The following is a 20918-nucleotide window of genomic DNA, read 5'->3' on the forward strand; positions in this document are numbered from 1 at the left end:
GATGCAGATATTCTGAGGGGAATTACTGTTGCTCATTTCTCTTCCTCAGCTGATCAGTCTGCTTTCGGGTGAAATACTGAGAAGATGTGATGCGTCACCTCTCCAACACTGCAAGGAATCTGTTTAAAGGCAGACTTCACACATGTAATCTGTTCATGTCTGTTGCTAATATAGGTATGACTGGGAAGGATGCACTCCTAGCTGAGCAGGAAATATAGTGTCATTGACATGTTCTGTGACAGGGAGACTCGGAGGGCTGCATTTACCCATACCTTGTATCTTCTTCACTAGTGCTGCTGTTTGTGGGTCCACACTCCAACCTAAATGGCACAAGGCCACCTTTACAGCTGGGGCTCCATCTTTTTTTGGGTACTGTTACAGGAAGAAGTCAAGCTGTTGTTCTCCAAGCAAAAGACTAAATGCACATGCTGTCTGGCAGTTCTCTAGCCAAAATATGATACAAATTCCCTTGGACAGTTTGGGTATGTATGACTTGAACTCCCTTTCTTCTGGTTCTATGAGGTGGAGGTCATTTTGCCAGGTTTTTTTTCCCAACTATACTTTTTCTATTTGACAGCTGTCACTGCCAGACTTCACAAATACTGCCAAATCTAATTTAGACATTTTTTCCTATGTATACATTAAAAATAGTTAGAATTATCATACTAGTGGTTTATCTTCAACTTCTTAATTCAAGTATTGTGAGGGAAAGTGATCTCATCTCCAAAATTGGATGAAATATGTCCAACTTAAGTTTTTTCCAAATTTTGCATTATGCAGCCTTAAAAAGGACTCAAATGAAAAACTAGTGGAATTTTTTTGTTAACTATTCACATTTTCAAATAGGAATAATTATTTGCTTATAGAGATAGACTCTCAAATAAATAAGGCTACATTCAATGAATGAGCTAAAATAGTCCCCAACATTTTACACATCTCTTCAAACAAAAACAACTTTTGTGCCAAAAAATGAATATAATGAGCACTTTGAGTAGACACAAACATTTAAAGTCAGGTTGAGACTTCAGCCCATGCAATGGAAGACACCACCAATAAAGTATATTCAGTCATTCTTAAAATTACAATCTATTATAGTTTACCAATAATTTTCTAAATCTGCCATCATAACCACATACCTCACTAAAAGTTTTCGTTTTTTTTGAGACAGTAAACCTGTTATTTTCTGAACACAAGACCGTATGATCCCTCTTAAGCTTTCTTTTCTAGCACAAATTCACTTGTAATACAGAGATTAATCCTCAAACAGTGCACATGAAGGTAAAACACTTTTACCCATCTGCCATTCTGTGTCAAAGTTACACTCCTATATCTACAAACACATCATTCACCTTTGTTTTTTGAGTGTTGCTTTCAGACTACATTTTCCACAGATTTTTTTTTTTTTTTTTTGAATCCTTCATGTCTGTCTCATGTAGTTCAGTAGTTAGTGAGGTCACTAGACCACTGGTCTGATTCAAGGTACATTTCCTGAGACCAGGCCAAATAAGACCATTTTAATAGACAATAGGTCACAAACTGTCCCTCCATTAAATTCTCTGTATTACCCTTAAGTGGTTGTGCTTATAAACATGCAGCTATTGCTTTACATTTTGTATTTAACTTAATTCTGACCAAAACACAATTTTCTGACTGCATTATAACAATAGAATCATAGAATCATACAATGGCGTGTGTTTGAAGGAACCTTAAGAATCATCTAGCTCCAGTCCTACGCTGTGGGAGAAGTTGCCACCCATTAGATCAGGCTGCCCAGGGCCCCATCCAACCTGGTCTTGGATACCTCCAGGGATGGAGGGCCACAGCTTCTCGTGGCAGCCTATGCTAGAGCCTCATCACCCTCTGAGTGAAAATTTTCCCCCCAACATCTAATTAAATATTCCCTCTTTTAGTTTAAAACTGTTCTCCCTTGCTCTATCACTATTAGTCCATGTTAACAGTCAGCCTCCCTCCTGTTTGTAAGCTCCTTTTAAGCATTGGAAAGCCACAATAAGGTCTCCCTACTGGAGCCTTCTCTTCTCCAGGCTGAACAAGCCCAGCTCCCTCAGACTGTCTTTGTGGGAGAGGTGTTCCAGTCCTCTGATCATCTTTGTGGCCCTCCTCTGGATACACTCCAATATAGCTGTATGACATTCATGCACCTAGACCTGAATACAATACTCCAGATGGGGCCTCACACAGTAGTAGTGCTGTGCTAGTGACCACCCTGCTGGCCATCCCTCTTTTGATGCAGTCCGGGATACAATTAGACCTTCTGGGCTGCAAGCACACACTGCTGACTTAAGCCCAGCCTTTCCTCCATTAGGACCCCCAAGTCCTTCTCTGCAGGGTTGCTTTCAATGAGTCCTTCTCCCAGTATGTATGTATGTGTACCCGAGACTGCTCCAACAATATGCAACACCTTGCTCTCACCTTTGTTGAATCTCATGAGGTTCATGTGGGCTCACTTTTCAAGCTTGTCTAGGTCCCTTTGAATGGTATCCCTTCCTTCTTGGTGTGATCAGCAAACTCACTGAGGGTGCGCTCAATTCCACTGTGTTATTGATAAGGATGTTGAAGAACACTGGTCCCAAGATGGACCCTTATGAGACACCACTTGTGATCAGCCTCCACTGAGACACAGAGCTGCTGACCACAATCCTCTGGTTGCAGCTGTCCAACCAATTTTTTATCCACTGTATATTCCAACCTTCAAATCTACTCAAATTCTTTCCAATTTAGAGATAAGGATGTAACAATAACGCTCTCAGGTTGTTTTCAAACATAATCAATATTTCAAAATATCTTACAGACCACTCTGTGCTGAATTCTGATTCTTTTTGATTCTTTTTTTGGGCATATTTGTCAGTGATGAGTACCTGATAAGCTCCAGTCTCACACAACAAAAAAATCAGGTTCCTCTTCAGGGAGGAAACAAGCCCTTTCTCTGTGTGTCTATACCTATGCAGAACTTTCCACTGGCCTTGGCTGGATCTCATAGTGCCAACTGTACAATTAGAATAATATGACACTGTGTGGAGAATAAGAAGCATAAATCAGTGGTGTTTTTTTGTTTGAATGGCATATGCTTTTTAATAGATATAGGCTGAAAGTATGCTGGCCCTGCACTTAAAACATCGCAAGACCTGTTCTTCCTAGTTTCAGAGATCTTGCTACTGTTATTATAAAAGTTAGAACTGGCTTTAGTTCCTGTGCCTTTTCAATTCTTGGGACCTAAAAAGCTGCTGACATTTCAAGTGACAAATCTAGGCTCCTCCAGTTCCCAGAAGATGAAGCATAGCTTCAGATAACATGTGAATCAGCTACTGCTGCCAAATGGAAATGGTGTCTTTTGGGGCTAAAACTTCAAAGAAAGGATCCTGTATTAGTAGCACTAAGTTTGCTGTACTTGCTGTTGTCTTGAACTTAAAAGCAGATAATAACGTTTGAATCTGGATATGTAGAAGATACCTTTCCTAACAGAACTCCCAGCTCCCACAGGAAAAGATGGCTTGGCAGCTGAGCTACAAAAGCTCTGTAATGACCTCTGTAATGTTTATTAGACAATGAAAAGCTGTGCAGGGGTAAAAAAAAAAAAAAAAAAAAAAAAAGGCAATGCACGTAGGTGGCAAGGTGGGTGAATATTATTTCTACCTATCCTTTCAGGTCCTCAGAGGAATCACTGGATATATAAATAAAAGCTACAAGCCACAAGAATTACTGGATATATAAATTAAGCTACAAGCCATTTCGCTGACTCTCATCAACCTTGTTAAGTGGTAGGGAATCAGGAGTTCAGTGCATTTAAGCATTTAGAGAAATAAAGCCACTGATTGGTTTATTGGACAAAGCTTCTTGGTATCTGAAGCAGCAAAATTCCCTTGTTCTAGTGAAACTGCCTATGCTATTTCTCATTTCTCTCAACAGGGTACTCTTTTACAAACCTTACTATGATTGAGATACAAAGTAAAGGACAGGGTGGGGAAACACAAATTATGACCTATGGGAGAGATGTTTAAAGAGGAGAGAAATTTGAATACAAGTGTAAGTACAAAAGTGGCAATATAGATAAAAATACAGGTCACATCTACTCACCACAGTCACTCTTGTTTTTATTGTGGTAGCACCAAGGGACTCCAGCAGTGGTATAGATTCCCTCTGTGTTCACTAAGGCTTGAAGACAGATTACAAATGCCCTAAAGAGCTTCCAACTTTTAGGTTCGGTTGAATTTTATTTAGTATCTTCATTGAATAATGTTTTTTAAAGAAGTTGCACTTCTTTGAAAGAAGGAAGACAGTAGAATATTTCATACCATCACAAAGGGAATTGTATCAGAAGCTACCTCTTATTCTGCTGCAAAGAGAGTAAATCTGTATTTATATCTGTTTTACTTTGATATCTTCAGAGATCGTGATATTTTCAGTTCTCTGGAAAGTACAGCCTTTCCCAATCCCCTTTTGATAAAATCTTATATAATTATGGAACAGCATTGTGTGGCTTTAAAGCAGAAGTATCCACTCTGTTCTGAAAAGTCTTGCATATGCTTAGGAGACTCCATGAATTATCTTCATCATCACAAAAAGAAGCATCCAATTAGAAAAAGACATCTGAAATTTAGAATGAGGGTATGGCATCCTACGGGGATTGGTAAAACAAGGAAAAATCATAATAACATGTTTTTGTTAGGCTGGTCTACTATTTAGTACCCATGTGACCATGGATCAGAAATGTCTTATTCACCAAATAATGTTTTTGCTTTTGTGGTCTGGATACAGTTACAAATTTACTGTGAATGACAATCTTGGCATATAAATGGTTAGCAGATATGAGAATCTTGGCATATAAATGGTTAGCAGATATTAATTCCAGAATTTAGGCAGGTGTCTTGTGCAATCTGATATATTCTGTAAGTATTTTTCCATATAAAATGTCTCACAGAAGGCTTTACAGCTAATCGTCCTTTGTACATACACAAGAGGATACGAATTGCAATATAATCTAAATTTGGCATATGTAGACATAGTACAGGTAGAGGCCAATGAATAAGGACCTACTGTAAAAGCAGATACTTGTAAATAACAGTTAATTAAGAGTTTATCAGCATGTCACTATGCTAAACAAACTCTCATATTTCAGTAAGGCATAATGTTGTGTGCAAGCTCAGCTGTCACATCTTATCGGAATGGAGACTTATGTGAGGTGTAGACATCATGCTGCACATAGCATTATGCTTTATGTGGGAGTAGCAGAGTAGCAGAAGTATGACAGGATGGTTCTGCAGTAAATCCTCATTACTACTTACATTTTGCAAAATTAAAGCCTTATGAAAATACTTGTTCCAAACAATCTCTTACCTTTAGGCTCCTTTTCCTAAAAAGAGAAAACGTGAAGTATCAATTTAAGTATTAAGTATTACTTCATGCTTAGTAACGCATCTTACACTATCAGAAGATGGCTTTTCACAACGCTAGAAATGTTATTGAACAAAGGAACAATGTCAATGACTACTACTGGCCATTCAACAGTGTGTGCTAGTCACATCAATGTGAGGAATGCTCTCTTTTCATTTACTTTTCTTTCTGTTCTACAGAATTCCCATTTTCTTCACCACAAAGCAGCAAAGATTGCTCTGCAATAACTGCCTGATATTAGTATCATTACAAAAAATCTTGTTTTCAACTCTTCTAGAACTCTTGTCTCAGGATTGGAAGTTTTTTTACTCATGCTTGGAGATCTGCTGGTATGGAGCTAAACAAGCAAACTGTATGAGAGTTATGAATTCTTTCAATATAAATATATCAAGAGAGGTGGGAAGGTGCAGGAAAGTATGTGTTTTTCTTGCTTCTACTGTTTCTTAAGCACGTAGTTATGGACATTGTTGGAGACAAACCCAATAAGGTTCTTCTATCATTATATAAAGAAATCTCTGAATTACAAGCTACTGGAGATCAGGATTTTCCGAGTCACATAAACTTGTCCTGTTCTTACATTTTCCTGTAGCTATTTGTTAATTGACCAGTGCTGGAGACAGGATGTGGTGCTACAGAGACTTTCTGATCTAGTATAGATGTTCTCAAACTCAAGAATACCTGTCTAACTCGGGATACTACCCTTTCAGTCACCATTTTTATCAAGACCATTCAGGGACATCTTCTAGTATATCTTTTTCAAACAACAGGTTATCTCTGAAATTGGTAATTTCGAAAAAAGACTGTGACTGTGGCTTGGTTCCACAGCTGCAGAGCTCTGAAATCCCCACACTACCCACAGTCTCACAGAATAGAAGACCCTTAAAAAAAATTGTCTCAAAAATGTTAAGAACAGTTGTTTTCGTGAAATACCCTTTTATCTTCAAACATTGTCTTTTGGTACAAATCCTGTACCTAAGATGTACAAATGTCCGCTTATTATGTGGCTTAAAATAAACAAACAAAGGACAACTGAAGATTTGTAGTGGGCCCTTTTGTTTAATTTCCTGAAAATACAGAAGTGGCTTCTTGGTGGGACTTTCCAGATGTATGTACTCAAGTCAGTTTTCTCTGAAACCACAAAAATGTCTAAAAGTTTATGTCTCTTTGTAGTTGCACATTTTAGAACATTTCTGATTCTCTGTTAGACAGAATTTGATGATGTATTACAGGAATGTGTACTTCATTTTTTTTCTTAATGCTAAAGCTAACAAAGGATGATTTTCAGAACATATCCAAGTCAGTCATCTAAGCTCTTTTTCAGAAGTAACTTCTGCATTCAGAAGCCTAAGTCCCAATGAAAATTTATGTAATGTCCTCATGAGATGATTAATCAAGGAGATAAATGTTTCAAGTAATTAACTGGGACTGTTTTCAAACTGGGATACATAGTGTCACCTGCGATCACCAACTAAACTTGCAGGAAAGGCTTTTTTCTACCAATAGTAATAACACATCCAAAATACATAGAAAAAGTCTACAGAAATTACCAGAACAGGAATTAAAAATCAATTTTAATTGAGAGGCAGAGAGAATTGGTTTTACTGTCCCCTATACTGTGAGAATTATTTACATCCATGCATAAAAGCACAGTGAATGGGAGTAAGATTCTCCAAACCAAAGTTCCTTTTACTGACAGTAAGTAACAAAGTAGCAGACATCCAATTTTAGCATTCTCTACATAACCTCTACAGATATGAAGTTCTTTTCATATTTTATCACTGAAATGAGTTCCTGGACTTTGTTAATGAAGACCTAGTTGACTATAAGATAATACAGTCAAATGGAAAAGAGAGAGAACATACGCAGAACTTCAGAACTAACAGCTATATTGGGGAAAGACATCACAAGTAGCATGACTAGGGAGTGTTAAAATCTCTTAATCTGAGTCTGCATTTGATTTTATACATAAATGATACAAAGATTGATTTTCTATATTATTCTAGTTTTCAACAGGATCATAAGCAAAACAATTTTTCAGTAAAGGCAGGCAGGAAGGAAGGAACTACCGGAAGCAGAGCCATTAAGGGCTTTTTTTCCCCCTCTTCTCCTCAAAATAGCGCAAGGGAAATAGCAGCTGAGTGAAGGAATCAATTTCAAGAAGTTTTCAGGAGTTTGCATGGAAATTGATCAGTTATGACTGTATGTACTTGTCAATTTTTTGGTACAATTTCCTGAAGTAAGTTGCAAAAGCATAGTCGCTTGTTGCTCTGATAATAGTTTTTACAGTCATTTTGCTATGTTAGCTCTTGCTATCTGTCTCAAAATAGTGATAAAATTCCAGGTTAAAAAAAAAAATAAAATTCCTCAGACCAGGAAAACAGAACTATTTTTGGATACTACAATTTCACTACTGTTTTTAAGCATGTCTGAACATATGGCTCAGATTTTTTGGCTATTTTACAAAAATCTTGAGTGTATCTGATACAGAAATGGTCTAATTCATCTGTGAGATGAAACTCAAAGAATGTTTACTCTGAAATTCAGTATATCTTATAGCCTGATTCATAAAATAAATATTTGACAGATTTTTGTCTCCAGGAGAATATGGCACAAGTTGTACTCCTACATTTGCAGAAGAATGGTTATCAAAGACTATACAGTTCTCATAGCTATCAGAAAGTTGCTGTCAATGGGTCAGTGTTCAAGTAGAGACTGGTGATAAGTGGCATTCCTCAGGGATTGGTGTTGGAACTGGAGTTATTTAACACATTTGTAGGAGACATGGACAGTGAGATTGAGTGCACTTTCAGCAAGTTTGCAGATGTCACTAAGCTGAGTGGTGCAGTCAACACGCTAGAGGAAACAGATGCTATCCAGAGGGACCTGGACAGGCTTGAGAGGTGTGCCCATGCCAACCTCAGGAAGTTCAACAAGGCCAAGTGCAAGGTTCTACTGCTGGGGCTCTTCACCTTGGAGAATAAAAAGTCTCCGAGCAGACCTTATAGTGGCATTCTAGTACCTGAAGGGAACCTGCAGAAAAGCTGGGGAGGAACTTTTTATAAGGACAGGTAGCAACACAATGACAAAAAATGGCTTTGAACTGGAAGAAGGTAGATTTAGAGTAGATATCAGCAAAGAATTCTTTACTGTGAGGGTGGTGAGACACTGAAACAGGTTGCCCAGTGGAGTTGTGAATGCCTCTTCCCTGAAAGCATTCAAGGCCAGGCTGGATGGGACTTCGAGTAAATTGGTCTAGAGGAACGTATCCCTGCCTATAGCAGGGTGTTGAAACTAGATGATCTTAAAGGTCCCTTCCAATGGAAAGCATTCTATGATGGCTATGTAACACACCTCACAGATTTCCAGGAATCAGACTTATGTACCCTTGAAGTCTACTGTGCATACTTAATAGAGCAAGTATTTTTGTAAGTTTCTAGTAACATTATCACTTTCTTAAAGAATTCTAATTTTTGACAAAAGAGTCCAAACTGGATGCTCCAAATCCCTTGTAACTTGCAAAAATTTGTCTCTCAACATTATACTTCTAAAATAATGTCTACTGCTTTAGACTGAACAACAAGGAATGTGTCAGTAAAGATGAAAGTCTTATTAACAATGTGGTACATACTCAGTCTTGAGATGCTGTAATCACAGTTTTGTTTCTCTGTTACACGAAGTGTAGCGATTTATTCCTATGTAGGATGAATATGAATTTATACCAAATCTGAGTTGCACTTTACTAGATGCTGACATTCTTAATGAAATTTTGCTCCATCTATTCTTGGGTTAAACTTCTCAGCAACACAGACTAGGAAGTCTTTATTCAGAGTGAGATACAAGGGAAGGTTCTGGAGACAGAATAAGGCAGATAAGTTGCAGAGATTTTCTCAAGGTATGATTGCAAAACTTCTTTGCCAACAATTACACCCATCTTTATAATGATGCTGGTGAATCCTCTTCACAGCAGCTGCAGAGGTAGCTTCAAGGAATGTTTCTGCTCTAATAGTTATCTCCTTTTTTTTTTTTTTCTTTCTTTTCTTTTTTTCCATAGAGAAATCCAGAGAGGATTGTGATTCAGTGAGCAGCTGATTGATTCACCTCTTCCTGTTCTCACTCAGAGGCCACAGTATATAAGCAGAAGGTCACAGGCCATATGGGATGGAAGCCATGCTCCAAAATAAGTACTTTCCTCAGAATGCATGCAGAGAGGAACATCAAGATATGTGCCTCTTCTTGTGTTCAATTCAACACAGAATTTGGCTCGAGTGTAGCAGAAACGTTTTTGGACACTGAGTAATATCACAATTCCACAGTAAGCAAGAAAAAGGAAGTAGTGTCATTATATTTAATGACTTCTACATTTAAAAATATCTGTGAAAATTCTTGACACAGTAAGGAAACACAAAACATACAGCAATTGTTTGGAATTAAAATTCATATACAAATATTCAAGAAAGTCTGGGCTGAGTTTATATCCAACTCAAAATATATACAATAATATATATATATTATAATAAATATATGTATAATATATATTTCCCTATGCTTTACAGGCACTTGGATCTAGTATGTACGTGACTACCCAAAGCAGGCAGAATTGTTTAATTTAGCTTTCTATATACAACCTGTAGGTTAGGAACAGCGGACAGTACTCTGCAATTTTACTGATTGTTGTCTGTTTACCATAATTACAGAGATATTTTAAACTTCCGCATTTTGTTGTAGGCATAATATTAGGTAGGGAATAGCAGCAGAACATTTTGAGTAGTCTGTTATTGTGGATACATCCTGAGGACTAGCTGATGCTATTTTTAGTCACTATGTGGTTAACTGTGACTAGACTGAGGATGTTATTTTTTTGTTCAGTGTTTGAAGTTGCAAACATTGAATTTTGCAGTCTGAAATTGCTGAATTAAAAAAAATATATATCTGAGTTTTAATTAAAAGTTATGCATATGAACACAGATATTTTCCTATTACTGGTCTATATTGCTGTAGCTCAATTAAATTCATTTAAGTTTCTGTTGAAGTAAGTCAGCTGAATAAGATAAAAATGTAAGTTCATAAGCCAATTCCAATATATCCATTATTAAGGCTATATCCTTAATCTATGATTTATACATATGTAACTGTATACATTTTCGTGTGTGTATATATATGTATATACGTATATATGTATATATGTATATATGTATATATAAATGTGTATGTATGTATATATACATGCATATAAGTGCTGCCCTGAAAGTAATGCCTCCTATTTTATTATGTTGGCTGACAAAGTCAGAGGCAGATGGTGGTGGTATGGCAGTAGAGGTTGAACCTTCCCACAGATATTCCATGCCATGTTGCCAAGCAACAGATGGCAGCAGAGAGGCAGCCTGACAAAATGATGTCTCACACGGAAGCGGGTATGAAGCAAAGCAGTGGAACTGAATTCCTCCATGTGGAAAAAAATGGCACCCACCGACATTCACTTATGCTTGCTTGATGTTGGTAGAAATAGAATTAAAGAAAGAACATTGTAAAGCAACTGAAATTTAAGAAAAGTATACACGAATCAGGTGTATTCACAATTACTGGTCTGTACAAAGGACAAATAATTTAAAAAATGTTTTAAATTCATTTGTATTCTTATTTGCAAGGACTTGATTTAACATTTTGGATTAAGCTGTGACTGCCATAACCTCTTAATTTTGTGGCTACCATAAGTAGCAGTTACAATTGCAGCCTCTGTTCTAGGAAATTCAGGAATTTCTTTTGTGCAGGATCAGTGGCCCAGAGGCATGATGAGGTAGAGAAGGAAACAGAATCATGCTGCCACTCCATTTAAATCTAAGATAAATAAAATCTTTGTCCTATACTCTGTGTTGACCATACCCATATGACCTTGTAATGATTCCTATGCTGTTCAGAGCCTAACAGAAAACTTGGCTGTATTTTGTAGAATCTGGATAGCTGACATTGGCAGGGATTTCTAGGCATCTTCCAGTCCAGCTCCCTGCTCAAGCAGAGCCAGCTAGAGCAGGTTGCTCAGGGCTTTGTCAATTGACTTTTCAATATCTCCAAGATGACCCCTCTGGATAATTCACTCCATCATAGAAAGGTTGTTCTTATATGTAAATGGAATTTCCTGTATTTCAATCTGTGACCATTGTTTATTCATTGAGAAATACTGCAAACAGTCTCGTTCCACTCTGACCCTACTCCTCTCTAGGCTGAAAAATCCCAGTTCTCTCACACCCTCCTTGCACGGCAGATGTTCCAGTCACTGAATCATTATCATGGCCCTCTGCCAGACTCAATCCACTAAGTCCATGTCTCTTGTACTTGGGCCTAATACTCCAAATATGGCCTTTCCAATACTTAGTAGAGGGAAAAGTTCATGTTACTCAGCCTGTTGGCAATGCTCTTCCTACTGTATACCAGGATGTTGTTTTGGACTTCTTTGCTACAAGCCCACATTGCTGGCTTTTATTCAACTTGTCTGCCAGTACGTACAACTGAGTTTTTGCAAAACTGCTTTCTAGCCAGTTGCCCCAGCTTGCGCTGGTTTACAGAATTATTTCTCCCCAGGTGCAGGAGTTTGTACTTCACTTTTTGGAACTTTACAAGATTCCTGTCAGCCTGTGGAGATCTTTCTTAATGGCAGCACAATCACCTGTTGTGTCAGTTGTTCCTCCCCATACTGTATTATCCTGCAAAATTTCTGAGGGTATCCTTTGGTCCCTCGTCTGTACCGTTAATGAAGATATTAAACACTATGAAGCATTAGCTGTGGCTCTTAGCGGTAGTTGTTAGAGTTAGGATAGTATGGTTAGGCTGTGGTTGGACTTGATCTTTAAGGTCTTTTCCAACCTGAGCAGTTTTAGGATTCTATGACCACACTGAGAAGAAAATTAGCCTGGAAGTGGCTGCAACGGGTAATGATTATCTGCTTCTGTTTGTTATGAAACATATGACTTTATAATTGCTTCCTAAAAATGATCATTCCTCTTCACCATCTCCCCATATTCTCCTTCTCTTTCCAAGCAGGAAAAATCATATAGACTCATTCTTATCTGAGCAACTTCTTCATTTTTCTTTGTAATCGTTCTTTTTCATTGTCCATCTCATTTATTGTACTTGGCCAGTACATCAATGTCTACCAGCTGCCAGCTGTTAAAGGAAAATAAGAAGATGCATCCATGCTGAATTGTTTCCCTGTCTGTCATGAAAACAGTTTGCATTCCACACAAAAAATTCATTCGTGGTGTAAGGGAATTGACGTCAGTACTGTTACACCCAGAATGACTTTGGCCCTGCATATTCATTATGCAATACTTTCAGATGCAGAACTCCATCATGAACAAATGACTGCCAGATGTGAGAGTAAGATCTGCTCCTTTTTGTGAGGTCTATGAACATATTCCCATATGTGGACTGCAAATTTTCTCAGTGTATAAATCTATATATTCTTCAAGAATAACTATGCAGAAAATATTTTAAATGTCAATATAAAAAACAATATAAAAAACAATAACAAATAAAAACCTATATTTATTGCTTCAAATGCTTCAGTATTTGAAAGTACACTAAACTGAGAAGAGCTGTTGACTCCCTCAAATGTGGAGAGGTCTTGCAGAGAGATCTTGACAAATTAGAATGTCTGACGACAAGATAGAAGGCTGTACAAAGACACCTGTATTTAAAGATGATCTTGTATTTCTGCATTTATTCATATAAGCAAGCACCTGGAAGTCCTGCATATTCACTTCTCCTACAAATTACACCTTGATCTCTTGATTCTGGAGGTCATCATAATAAGGCACTTTACAAGGATATTTGACCAAACAGTGTTTTCTTTCCATTTATTTCTTCCCTTTATGGTAAATCTTTTGGATTGCTGGTTCTCCTTGAAAAGATCTTCTCACCTAAACAATTAATTTTACAATTGCTTTTTCCTTCCTACTTCCTAGGATGCTAATACTACCAATATTGCCTTTAAGCAGTTTACTGCAGAAAATAAATAGCTCAAGAGGAAACACTCTTTCCAGCTCGTGTTTTCACTGTTAGCAAAGATGAAATCTGAATAAAAATGTGTGTGATAAGTGGAAAACATTTTTTGCACTATCCTCTATTTTAATTTGCTCTTTGTTCTAATCCTTTGCCCAAGTACCAAACACTTTGGATTCTCAGTATTTATGCCTGTGATCAATGTATCACACATGCAGTTAATTCTCATACTGCATGCAACTGCATGCAAAAGTCAACACATTATTGCACGACTTAGACTCTGCTTGCAGTACATTCAGCACTGAAGCTGAACCAATCTCCAGCACAGACTGGAGAGATTAAACTCAATTTAAATCATGTCCAACCTCTTGGCTTGCTTAGGCAATACTGAGTGAAGAGGAATTGTCTTGAGCCGCATATGAAATACATAACAGTGTACATACGGTTAATGTATTTAAGTGGCAAAACTTATTTTAAAAAATATTTTTAAATTCTGTTGTTAAAACATAAAAAAGAGGACAACAAAAGATAAAAGTTTGGTTTTGTGAAAACTAATTCACAAGTAAGTTGAAACACAGCACAGGTAAGTTGATTTTCACCTTAAAGGTGCATGTTTAACTCGTTTAAATGATCGGTCAAATACGTAAAAAATGCTGAATCTGTGAGCCATTTTTCATCTTCAAGTTCTGGCACAAATTTTCCTTCTGAATCCATAAATGGCATATTTCATTTTGCAAATCATACAATTTTTTTAAGCATTTTATCCTGGCTTAGACACACTGCTTCAGAAAAGTAAATGATACTCCTATAATCATCATCTACAGTTTTAAAGGAACTCCTGGAACTGGCAGAAACACTAATTAAATACATATAACTAAACTGGTTAAAAACATATTGCAAATTATTTTATATTCTTCATGAGTTTTTTTAGATGTTGAAAATTACAAAATTTTCAGTGCAACTGAAGTACTCTTGATATTTCTTCCACAGTCAATGTCTTCTAAAATTATTTTACTCAAGCCAGAGATTAATAATTAAATAAGAAAACTTACACGTCTGCTTGATGACAAAAAAACTCGTGTCATCACAGGCACATATACATGTAGGCGGGTCGAAATAATATTATTGGCAATCATTGTGTTTTGTTTGCCAGATAGCACAAGCGCTACCTGGCACAAGTGCTAATGTAAGGCACAATGCACGAGGGTCCTTATTTGACTGAGCATGTGTGGTGGGCACCAGAGGCAGAGTTAGCACTGCACTGTGCCCTCCCCTTCACAGAGTTCTATTGTTGCATATACAGCCTGAATTCAACCTACACACAATCAACTCATGAAAAAATATCACTAAAAATCCCATAATTATGCCAAAAGTTTAAGATCTTATTGGTCTACGTTACCAACTGTTCAGGGCTGCATGTGGCCCATAGGCCACAGGATGGACATGCCTGCTGTAAATGATAACAGCTTAACCTGACTGCATGATATTAACAGTAGAGTCTGTCCCATTCCCACTGGCCTCACTGTTTACTACCTGTGTTTTAAAACCAGACTAACTGATAAGAGGATTTTTACAAGTAGCACTATTCTTGAACATCATATTCAGCATGTGGTAAATACAACAGCATGAATCAATAAAAAAATTATTAAACCTTTCCCAGACTTATTAATAGTGGATTTTGGCTTAAAATACCCAGACCACTAAAATTACTCAGTTATCCTAGATATGTACATGCCTTACAGTTTCTGCTATTCTGTACACATTGAAGTTTATGGAAATTCAAGGGAATTAGCAAAAGTAATATTTGGACAGTAAACAGCAGTAGAAGGTATGACTTTTCAATATATAGTGCTAGTATGTTTCTTTTCCTGTACCTTTCACCAACAAGACATCTCTCATTGCATTTCTACCTCAGCCCTGCTATCCAACCCAATATTTAATTTTTATAGTCTTAATGCAAATAACAAAAGAACCTTACAGTATCCAAGAAGATCAGGGTATATTTCAATTACTATGTCTGTATTGTCCCAGTGATATATACTTTTTTTTTTTTTTTTAAAAACAAGATTTTAGCATGCTAAATTTTGGAGAAATTCATCCATAAACCTGCCTGAAGCTTTGAATCTTCATATAGAATAAGGCTGAAGTAACCTTGAATTTCTCAATTCAGGAACTTTCTAGGGTTATCTGGTTTAAGGTAGAATATTATTTAGAAGATTTCTGCTTTCCAATGAACTGTGCAGTTTTTCCTCACCTTTAAGACAAATACTGAAGATAGGCAAAGCATTATTTCTATACAATTTTTCCTGAATTATATTTAGTTATTAAGCTATTTTGGAGAGTTGGACTTGGCTTAAGTCATATGCAATAACAAATGCCACTAAGAACTTCAGGTCTGTGATAAATCTGCACCAGACTATCCCTGGAACAATGGAGGGTTTTGGCACAGATTCCATCTGTTTTAAGAATCAGGCAAGAGCACACCTGAAAATAATCCTATGCAGCTGTTGCTATTTCTGAATGCAAAGCCTCCTTCTTTGGGATTATGTCTTTATTACAGCTATGAAAAATTGTAGAAGATTCATGGGAAATAATTACAATAATTAAAACTTTAAAGCACTGCTTCAGATAGATTGCTCAGGCACAGAGACATTTAAGCTTGCTGTAGGAAGTGTATATCTTTTCAGTCAGAAAATATCTTAAATAAAAGATGCTTTCCATGCTTATCAGAATTACTATTTATAACTATTTGTTTCTCTTCACTTTTTGACTGGAGAGGTGCATTCTATTCACGACACAGAGAAGGTAAGACTCTGAACGAAGTAATGCTAATGCAGTCATTCTCTAACATACACTGGGATGACGAAGGCAACAAAACCCTCTCTGACAGTAGGACAAATAGTTTGAGAGATCCAAAGCAGGGAAGTTAACAACAAGGAAGGGGGCATAAAACAGAACTGCAGAAGCAGAGAATCCCCATGTGAAAATCACTCTTGGGTGGCTCAGCCCATTCTATTTTTCACCTTAAATGCATGTATGTCTGGAAAACATATCTCCTTAGAGAAATGATCAGGCAATAGAAGGTCAACATACCTAAGCTGAATTCAATCTTGAGATTTATTTCTAGTGAGTGTTCTACATCTGTATGAATAATAGCCAGTTCATCACAGTATTAACAGCCCAGAGCCCTTCAAGAACAATCCAAAACTAGAGCAGCAGAGGAACTGTGGAAGAAGTTAGAGCACCGGAGCTCTGGGAGCTGGGGAGTTGTGCAACACATGCTTGCAATACCATTGGCTCTAGATACCACTCTGAGACCATCCATTTCCAAGTTTTCCTAAAAAAGTGGAATATAAAAATGGTAAGACATAAGCAGTGGTATTTCAGCAGAACCCCCTTTCCTTACTCACAGCCATCATACAGTAACCAGTTTCTGAGATGATATATTTGATATCCTATGGAACTTCAGTAGTTGAAGTCAGTGGAGTTATTTACAGTATAAATCAGACTCAATCTTGCTCTGTTTCCTGTAGTTTTAATACAGTTATTACTTTATTTCTACAACTAATTTCTCACAGCTGTAGTATTTATTCAAAATCCTTGGCTGCTTGCTTCACTTGTTTCTGCTGCCTGTACAATTTGATCCTCTGGAGTATACTACTTTAAAACTGCAACACACACACACCAGTTGAGGGACATTTTTCTCCTTATTGCTCCAAATGAAATGATTTCTGTTCAGGTAACTAAATATAGATTTCCTATATACATACAGATAAGATAAGATACATATAGATAAGATAGATACACGCTTATGTATCTATCTTTGTCAGTACATATATAGAAGAACGCTCTCTGACATCATGACCACTAGCAAGGGGCCTGAACAGAAGCCAGAGTGTAACAGATTAGACATTACAGACCATCAGTGAGGTAAAGGCCAGTAGTTTATCAGCTCCTCAGTGTTATTTTTGTTTGTCATGCTAGTATTGTTCTAGGTCTCTGTTGTGTCAACTGCAGTCAGGAAACTAGTCAACAGTGGTGTGCCCTTGACAAAAAAGTACATGTAGTAACAGTAAAAAATAATTACTTTGAAGATGGAATAAAAGCAGTAATTGTTCATTTCTCGGGTGCTTGTGGAGAAATCTGTTTTTAGAAGCAGTAACACTAAAGGAATGACCTAACAGCAGTTTCTCATCTTCTCTCTTTGTTCAAATTTTTGAACACAAATGTTCAAGATTCAGCAAGTATTTAAGTCTTCATTTCAAATAGTAATATAATGTAAACACATACTTAATTCTAAATGTGAGATTTGAAATATCAGCACTCTCTTTGCACTCACAACTCCTTAATCACCTTAATCAAAATAATCCTATGTGTAGGATAGCTTTTCATCTGTTTCCTGCAAACTTATTATTTTTAGGTATTTATGGCTCTAATCCTACAGATAGCACCTCAGGTTTGTCAGGTTCCTGGATAGAAGCTCACTCTGGTATTCTCTTAATCTTTCTGCTTAATCAGTTTAGTTTAACATCTGCTAGCTTGGATTCTCACAATGTTTTACTAAATAGTGACCTGTGGTAGCCAACTCAGAGCTAAGACTTTAGATGCATTTTGCCATGGATAAGAATTAGACAAAACTATAAAAGTTCAATTAACTCATTAAAAATCTTTTCCCTAATGTTTACAAGGACCTCAGATATTTTGTGGCATTTTTGTCACATATATTTTTTTAAATGTACATGAATTACTCTATATTTTGTATGTCTTTATATAACTATCTGTATTGATATAGAGATGAACTCTATATGTATACACATATATGGAGATATTTTACACACGTAAGCATGTGTATATACATATATGTATACATAACACACTTGAAAATTTATTTTTTGTTGCTAGTGAAATCATTATTTGCCATTGCAGAGATCTGTGTCAGTCCAGAACAAAAAATCTATCGTAGTTGTCTTTTCAACTTCCAGGAAAATTCTCATTTCTTTTGACAACTACTCAAATTTTCTGCCAATTTGATTCTTTCTCTGATGCCTGCTGAAATCTGACAGATCTCCTTTTGTTTTATAAGTTTGTCTATTTTACAAGTTAGCACCATCCCTCTCTGATTATGTTGTTTTAATCTGCTTTTATCTAGAAGTAGCCATGAAACAACTCTATGTCTATGTCTATAACCCTATCCAATTTAACTTTTTTTTTATTAGTCAAATTATCATATGTCAAATTATCTATTTTTTGTCTTCTGTGAGGCAAGTGCAAAGTGATGATAATTAGCAACCCATACCTCAAAGCTGTTAAAAACTCCATTAGTTTTATAGTGACAGGGTGATCCAGTCATGGCTTTGGACATGCAGCAGTCAGAATTTGCTAGCTGCTGGCCACTGCTCAGTTCTTAGATGGAGCAGGGGTGTATGCTGCCTTAGGACATGCTTTGATTTCATGTGCTTCAGCAAAACTGGAACATGAGACAACACAGATGATAACGATATCTCCTATCACTCATTAAATAGCATATTTTAAATTTGGAGAAAATTTTGCATTAAATGTTTCTCATTACTATTGCCAATACAAAGCTAATGTGTAAGACAATGGTTAGCACATTAATCATCCAGAGAGTAGAGGAAACGTCCTAGCACAGCTGACTAAGCTGAGGGATTCTGGAGAATGTTTGCACTATGAATTAGTCACCCTTTGACAGTCATAGAGCTGGCTTGCACTGACAGAGAGGTAGCTGGCTTTGGAGTTGACTATTTTTAGTATGAATACATAAAGATGACTAGCACTGCATCATGACTTGGAGTTAACAAGTAGCATTTGTCAGAAATGCAATGTTCAACGGAATTTAAGAAATATCATAAGTGACTGCATCTATGTCTAACAAATTTCCCACTGAGAGGAAGTGATTTAGCACACAGGACAGCATCTAGGTATGAAGAAATAATGAGTTTGTGAACAGAGAGAAACAAATGTGTCTCAAAATGGTCATCAGAGAACAGAAAATAATGAAATGAGCCAGAAAGATCATCCTATTACAAACTGTCCCGCTATCTATCATTGCACAAGTTAAAAATACGTACGGTGGAAGTAGGTGTATGTATGAACTGCATCATATCTCAACAGGGTGGGAGAGACTTGAGAACAAAGAATGAAGGGTGCACTTTGTGTTAAGTATAAGAAAGATATGAAAGATATAAAGCAGTTAGATGAGGTGTTGAAGAAGACATATGAAATACATCTGCCTCTTTGTGCTGGTACAACTTTTTGCCAAATAGAATAAATATTATGAAGACAACAATTGGTGCCTGAAAGAAGGAACAGAAAAAAAAAACAAAACAAAACAGTATAAGTAATATGGAAACCCCTAAATTACTCAATCCTCATGTACAGAAACAATTCATATTTCAAAATTCAGAGAGGAAGTTCAAGTTCAGCTTCTAGTCCACAAAGGAGCTGAGCAATACTTGGATAGAGCAGAATATAGAATGGTAAAATACTCAACCAACTTATATGACAATAAGAGGGGGAAAAAAGAAGGAATAAAAGGAGTGAGTTGTTTGAGAGCAATAGATATAAGCTGTCATAAAATAGAAATATTATTTCCTATTTCACATGCAAATTGCCTACAGATTTGCTTCTTTCGCACTAATTCACTTTATTCTAACTTAGATTATTTGAGGAGAAATGCTATTTTATCAACAGCAAGTACTGACTACATAAGGGAGCTTGTTCTTCACACTCTGTGGTACTGCACTAAGAGTAACCGCCTGTGGGAAATGCATGGTCTCATTCTCACCTGAAAACCTTTGCAGTTGCTGGCTTCACAGCGCTACTTGAAGCAGACATGATTGATCTTCTGTTGAAATAATAAAATGTAAGCATCAAATCCAGCTCACTTGCTATGATTGTTCTGGTCAAGATATGCAACTGGCTAAATAAAGCTAGGTGAAAGGCAGAAATTCTGTCTCAGGTTTCACTCCACATAATTCAGTTACTTTTGTATCATGGTCAAGGTAGATACTGGAGCGAATGTGGTCTGTGAAATCCGCACTACAATGATGACATTTTGGATGGTTTTTCCCCACTTATACTGAAGGGTTGTGAAATAATTATTTTCCCTGAAAAATCATCTTTTTATCAGAAATATTACCAGCTGTTTTTTTTTCTGTATATGAGAATATAGTTATTTATATTAGAAGGAGGATGCTTCTACTTGAAGTGACATAAATATTCCATCTTTTTAAAATAAATAATAAAAAAGGCAGAATACAAACTGTCACAGGTGATGAAAAGATGAAGGTCTTCAGTTCTGTACAGCACATTGTTGGGCTGCACTGAATGTGAAGAATCCTGCCATCTCTGTTTTGAAGAATATATTTTGGAGAGCATACACTCAACAAAACTGCACTGTAAATTTTCTGGCATTCTGACATAGGTCCAAATACATGCAGTGGACAGATAAGAGGAAAAGGTTCCTTTTCACTGTTGCCTCACCTTTGCATCTG

General features: G+C 36.7%; 2 long non-coding RNA genes across 4 annotated transcripts in view; both read left to right on the top strand.

The window, feature by feature from the left end:
* The window catches only part of LOC122157967, a 54096-nt gene that overhangs the window by 20927 nt on the left and 12251 nt on the right, over nucleotides 1-20918 (top strand). The gene's annotated exons all lie outside the window — the stretch shown is intronic.
* LOC122157969 lies at nucleotides 361-10373 on the top strand. The gene is made up of 2 exons (XR_006168091.1): nucleotides 361-482; nucleotides 9461-10373. It is a non-coding gene; the product is annotated as an uncharacterized LOC122157969 (long non-coding RNA).

This window comes from Centrocercus urophasianus, unplaced genomic scaffold (genome assembly GCF_019232065.1).
Source record: "Centrocercus urophasianus isolate 14NV4802_14NV808 unplaced genomic scaffold, USGS_Curo_1.0 seq_14, whole genome shotgun sequence".
In the NCBI taxonomy this organism is placed as follows: domain Eukaryota; kingdom Metazoa; phylum Chordata; class Aves; order Galliformes; family Phasianidae; genus Centrocercus; species Centrocercus urophasianus.